The sequence below is a fragment of the Dipodomys spectabilis genome, unplaced genomic scaffold, assembly GCF_019054845.1.
Source record: "Dipodomys spectabilis isolate Male_0828 unplaced genomic scaffold, ASM1905484v1 ptg000351l, whole genome shotgun sequence".
Classification (NCBI taxonomy): domain Eukaryota; kingdom Metazoa; phylum Chordata; class Mammalia; order Rodentia; family Heteromyidae; genus Dipodomys; species Dipodomys spectabilis.
In genome coordinates, this window is record NW_024871028.1 from 1,348,754 (window position 1) to 1,355,680 (window position 6,927).

At 32.6% G+C, this 6,927-nt stretch overlaps 1 pseudogene; it reads right to left on the reverse strand.

Annotated features, from left to right (window-relative positions):
• Positions 1-1,200: 1,200 nt before the first annotated feature.
• LOC122095465 lies at positions 1,201-1,297 on the reverse strand (annotated as a pseudogene).
• Positions 1,298-6,927: the final 5,630 nt, after the last annotated feature.

Sequence of the window (6,927 nt, forward strand, 5' to 3'; positions counted from 1 at the left end):
GTAGACAAGGAAAAAAATGAAAAAGTGAGGAATGGTAACATTTGCAAAAAAAAAATGGAGAAGTATTCAAGCAAATTTTTGTTTGGGCTGCTGAAAATAATTGGCTTACTACAGTACAGAGACTACTTTCCAAAAAGAACACTCATGTGAATACTACGGATGATGATGAGTATACCTCTCTTCATCAGGAAGCCTACAGTGGACACTTTGACATTGTCCATGAATTGGTGGCTCAAGGCAGATATTCATGCAATAACTGTGAATGGCTGGGCACCCCTGCACAGTGCTTATATGTGGAATAATACCAGAGTGGCTTCTTTCTTAGTTCATCATGATGCAGATACCACTGCCCAAACTAAAGTCCTCTTGACCCCCTTGCATCTTGCTGGTTGAAATAGAAATAGCAAAGATATGCTGGATCTCCTTCTATTGAATCATTATATGAAACCAGGTCTGAAGAACTTGGAAGAAGCTGCATTTGATATTGCCAAAAGGATAAATATGTATCACTACCTCTTTGAAGTTGTGGAAGGCTTTAAAAATTGTTCTCCTAAGTAATAATGGTTTGGTTAAGTTTCTGAAATTTTAAAAATGCCAATCCATCTTTGTGTCCGTACAAAATATTTTCACAATACAAAGCAACGGCAATATCTTACTTTAAAAATTCATGTATTCCATCGTATTGTATACATCTATAATGATTTCTGCCGAGTTTGTGATTTTTTAAATCAGAAATCATTTTAACTTATCTGTTGAAATGAGTAGTACAGAAACTAAAGATATTTCTGGTGCTTGTCTGAAAAAAGTATATTTTAAAATAATCTGTATTTTGTTTGTACAATGTCCAAAATATATTTCATTTGTTCCTGGATATAATACTTTGAATTCTACATTGTTTTATGATATATCGGTTCATTATTAAATGTGTTATTTCAGATAGCATTCCATATAGAAACAGATTAAGATTCCTTTTTATCCTAGGCGTATATAGTATTTTATTTCTTTGGGATAAAATGACAATGATATCTAATTTGAGAAGTTTTGTAAAGATTATGCTATGTAAAGGCCTTTCTAAGTTGAGGATTTAGTACACTGATGTCAAACTAACTTTCAGATCAATGAATTACATTTATTGTTACATTTGCATTTGTGTAATCAATTTTTTAATAACTGTTTTTAATTTCTTGCATCTGAAGAATGAAAAATATGGAATACTTCACACATTTTCATATCATGCTTGTGCAAGTGCCATGTTAATCTCTATATTGTAATTTGGGTAAAAGGGCTGCTGAAGCATGTAGTATCCTGTAAATTTAAGTAGTTAATGATGCAGTCTTTATACAGGCATATATCCTTGATTAACTCTTTGTAACTAGGAAACTTTATTGTTCCTAAAAATGCTATTGATCTTAGTTCTCTAAAATTCTGTGTATATTGGAAAAAAAACTTATATTGTTTGGTCGATTGCTCACATTTGCAATTTTTTTGTCAATGACTATTTTAAATATTTTTCATTTTAAATTTGATCATACTTTGAAGCCTTTATAGTTAGGTCCAAAGGTGATCCTTTTCAAGTACTTATTTATCAACTGAGTTAGCTTTGTGGAGCTAATGGATTCAAATTAAGTCTTGCTTAAGAGCTACTTGTAAACTTCTGCAGCTTAAAAGTTCCTAAATGAGGTCTTACTGGCACAAATGTCTACCTGACCCTTTACTATTCTTCCATGTAGCAACAGTCCAATCAGAATATCTTACCCTGACAGCCTAGATTTTCTTATTGGAACAAAACTAATCTTAGTTAAAAGAGATCATAGAGAGATGAACAGTTAAGATAGAATCGTTTAGACTAGAAAGTATTTTATCAAAAAATAATTGTTTTTATACCTAACATTTCAAAAGTGGCTAAAGCCAAAAAGGTGAAAAAATTTTCACATGCATGATTACTACTAATGTCCTGGCTAGTCTACCATCCAACCAGGAAGGAATTTACACTACTGCCTTTCATTCACCAAATATTTTCATAGTTACAAGAGAAGTCTATATGTTTCTCCTCCATATTAGGCCTTAAATTGGTAATGTTTTAATCACAGTGTTTACTCTTGCCTCTAGGCTGTAAATCTACAAATGGTAAAGCTTTAGGTCCAACTCTACCAAACACTGAGGTAGAAATAATGGAATAATACATTAAAACACAGTTGCCTTTGATACCCTAACCATAACAAAACATTGCAAAACATGTGCCTTTTTCTTATATTATATATAGTTATATATTTTATATTTATACATGCTGATATTTTATTTCACACATTGAAACTTACTAGAATTAATTGATAATTTGAAAAATAAATAGATATATATTACAATAAATAGATTGGAATATAAAAAATTAGGTTTAGAATATACATATTAGAATATGAAAAGTATCAATGCAATGTCTTCTGTATAAACTTGTGATACGTTCTAAGTGTTCTTGGTCTTCAGAATTCACATTGTAAAAAAAAAATGTTATTTTCCTCTAATCTGTAAAGGAATTTACTCTGCTGCTCTGTTATTATTTTAACTCACTGGTTCCAAAATGTTTTTCTCCATATTTCTGAAGCATTCCTACTGATTTTATGCAAATTTTGCTGATACGATGTCTAAAAGGTATTATTCTTCTGCAAGACACACATATCCTAGGATCCCAGGTCTCAGTTATCCACATCATCAAGTAACAAGGGCAAGACTTCTCATCGAGGCCCATGCAACATGCCAACAGAAAGTAATTGAAAATCCATCTCAATTCCTGACGACACTGGAATTAGCAGTAAGCAATTGTGAAATGCAAGGCAATTTAAAATGAAATATGAGATCACAAAATCTGAAAGAAAGTACAGTAATTCAAACTTTCAATTTACAAATGACCAGCCCATATGAGTGAACAAGATCACAAATGTCACAAATTATTTTTAATACCCCTCTCCTAATAATTGCTTAAAAATTTCAGTCCAACGTAAGTAGGCCAAAAAAATAGTTCCTAGAATGATAGATTCATGGGGCTGGGAAGGTGGCTCAGTGGTAGAGCGCTTGCCTTGCACGCTCGAGGCCCTGGGTTCGATTCCTCAGCACCACATAAGCAGAAAGAAAAAAGCCGGAAGTGGCGCTGTGGCTCAAGTGGTAGAGCGCTAGCCTTGAGCTGAAGAGCTGAGGGACAGCGCCCAGGCCCAGAGTTCAGGCCCCACGACCGGACCAAAAAAAAAAAAAAAAAAAAAAAACGAATGATAGATTCATAATTGGTCTACCAAGGTTAGGAAAATTAAAACTTGGTTCTGTAGTATATAAATGTTATCATTCACAAACAAATGATAACCTATTTTTAATCTCCTGAAAACAGATTCCTATTCAAATAATCTTTTAAAATCATATTCACCAAAGTAACAATTGACAAGTTGATGATAATTAGTGACATTACAATCATTTCAAGTTTAGGGTGCAAGTTACAATAGAGTTGATTTATTTACCCAGCACTAATGCCAAACAAGTTCAACCATTCATTAAAGTGTAGAAATAGTACCACCCACCATTTGTGTTGTTCAGTAGGTGCCTTCCAGGAATGTGTTAAATAGATCAACCTCCCATAATTCAAACTCAAACACTAGCTAATAAAGTAAATTTCATCACTTAATAAGGTACATGTTAAAAAGTCACAAATAGTTGCCTTATCATATGTTGTTTTATGTTTTCCCTATCTGTCTAACATAGTAAGAAATATGACTTAAAGTCATGAATATGAGTACTCATCAGAGATGTGACAAACATAAAATCTGTCTTCTATTTCTCTCATATTCCTCTATAGTAGTAAATCATAGTAGTTTTCTTCTTTTTCCAAAACTTATAGGTAGTAGAAAATATTATCCCATGTAAAATAAAATAATCACAAGCCTTTTTACAAAGCCATTTCTAAAATTTGGTAGTTAGGAATATATTCTAAGCCATTTTTAAACTTTCTTGTTGACTAAAGATTAATCTTCCAAATGGATGAGAATAAAATCATGTCTTGGTGCTTCATCTCTCCAGTCTTGCAAATTGTTATTGCAGATGAACGAATTGTGGAAATATAAACTGACATCAGTTCAAGTATAAGCAGGATTGAAACTCCATGGAATGTATATAAACCTTTCAACTTATTAACAGACAGTTTAACAGAATGACTATCAGGAAGTTGAAACCAGAGAAGAAAGACATAGAATGAATGAAAAATGGAACGAGGGGCAAGTACAGCTAGAATACTCAATGTACACATATGATAAAGGAAGTAGTAAATCTGAAATAAATCTTGGAGAAGGGGTTGGCTGAGAATGATAGAAGGAGTCACTCTGATCCAGGAATATTGGACAATTTGATGGACATATTTATTGTAATACACTTGCACAACCTTTTGAGATTTAATTTCAAAACACGAAACAAAAACACACAAAAAACACAAACAAACAGCAATCTCTAGAGAGGATGAATATGACGTCTCAAAATTTTAAATAGTTAATGAAGGGTAGTCTTGGGAAAAGCAAGCAAAGTTGTTCAAAGAGGGCAGTTTGGGGTATCAGAGAATTTTGAATAGATTTAAATAGATTGTCTAAAGTTAAGAATCACCAACATCTGCTGTAAATATTTTCTACTGTGAGTTCTCTTTGTCTGCAATGGATACTCCAGTGCTCAGCACGCTTGATAGCTTGTAAAGATAGAATGGAAGAAATAAATCAAGAACCCATTACTCCACTGGAGACAGAAGAGTCCTTTATGTTTTCTTTCCTCTCTCTTCACTACTCTTTCTTCATACTTTTAAGTCAAGTGATTTTGAATTATATCTTTCATTCTTTGTTCTGGCAAAATAATTAGCCAAAATAATTTACTAAATATTATTTGCCATTTTTTTCTACCATGCTGTTTACTTATCCAAGAGAGTCCATTAAACTTCACTCTTGCATTTGGTTGCCACGAAAACCTAACATCTATGTTAATGAGGACAAACTCTAATGTAAAACTTTGTCTCCATAAAACCAGTCCAAGAAGCTGTGATCACAAAAATTTAGCTATACTTTTTTCCTTTTACCTTGAAAGTCTTCTTGTGTCTAAAGGGTCACAAAATAATTACTCCCCCACTTTTTGGTTCAATCACTTCTATCCTAAAAGATATATTTTGCTAACAAGGTGCTTAGAGGATGTATACTCCACTTTAATCTTCTCTCGTAATACTCTCCTTAGATAACATATCAGGAACAAAGTTATTCTTTCCAAAATTAATTCAATAGATTACATTCTCTTGGTCTTGCTTTTGCTCAACAAGATGTATGGAGAAAAATAGAGTTAAATCACCCATAACTTGCATGACAGTGTCTGTTACAAAGGTCAATACTTCTTTGTCCTAGTTCTATGTCCTCCTCATAGTTCTTGCTTGATTTCCAATTAATCATACCTTCTTGGCTGCAAGTCTAGTGAAGCTGAAGGAGTATAAGGCCTCCCCCAATGCTACATCTTCATGGTTTCTCTTTTTAAACTCTTTTATTTGGTTGTGGATTTATGTTCATGTCTTCATTCAATCTGTTCTACATTGTAGTGAGACAAATAGGCTCTGTAAAATCACTTTAGGTAGCAAATATATTAACAAAATCTATATCAAAAAGTTTTGGAATCCCTCTACTGCTGAAGCCAATACGCTTAGCTAGGGCTACTAAGAACACCTTTTATTACCTTTTCAATTTGCTCAATTCTTTTCTGATCCCAAAACTTTTTGGCTAATGTAATAAGAGAAGTCTTCACTATCTCATGTTAATAAGGATATTATATTTTGTGAGCTACTTAGAAATGTGAAACCATTGGTTTGAGGTATCCAATCAGATATTTTTTTTTGTTTCAGTGCTTCACATGCAAAGACATTGTGTAAAGTATTATAAAGAGAAAAGTGTATACCCAATACCTTCTTTCATTGTTGAGGGCACTTTCTCTCTAAATATTTTGACCCAAATTATCTTTTTCAGAGAATTACTGTTTGGTAATTAAAGTCAATTCACAAATTTTGATGTCTTTTTTTTTAAAAGAAGTTTGAATTTAAATTCCACTACAACCTTGTTTCACACAGTGAGAGTATATGTCCTGGGTAAGGATAATTCTCAAGGGAACCTATAGGATTAATAGCAAGGTTTATGAGGTTTGTTTTTTTAGTGTGAAAATGAGCCATCTTCACCCACATTGCTCCCTCTCAGCTAAGTCTCCATGGATTTCTTTGCATGAAAGCCTATTTTCCCAGGCAATTTTAAATTTCGTTAATAGGCTAAGTTGTTAAAAAGTTTGAACAATTAAAATTTACCTGGCATAATTTTAAAACTCTTTTGAAATTCGTTTATCAGAATCGCTAATTTACTAATTCTAATTCCAACTTTACCATCAAAAACTGTTAACATGCTGTTTTCATGGTATAGTGTCCATGAAACTATTATTTTCCAATGTCTTTGTTATGCATATATATGACTATATAAGCTGATGCTGAACAAAATGAACTGCAAGATATAGAAACAGATTTTTATGAGCGGTTTGTGTTTTTAATGTACTATGTGATTTCTATTTTCTTTGGGTTTTTTCCCCTATGGTTTGTCCCCGGCTGTATTTGATTTTGGTACCCTGTGTATTGTGTATACATTTACCTTAATTAGGGAAGGAAAGAGGAACAACAAAATGGTGAGACAAAGGACAAAGGGTAAACCAATGAAATAGCAATACTCACAAGACAATATGTTGGAAATGTACATTACAACTTTTGAGGAGTATTGAGGTGAAGGAAAACTGTGAGAAAAAATGAAGGAGGGGTTAACACCTTTGAAAAGTTATGTATTAACTACCTTACAATTACTGTAATCCCACTGTACATCACTTTGACAATAAAATTAATTAAAT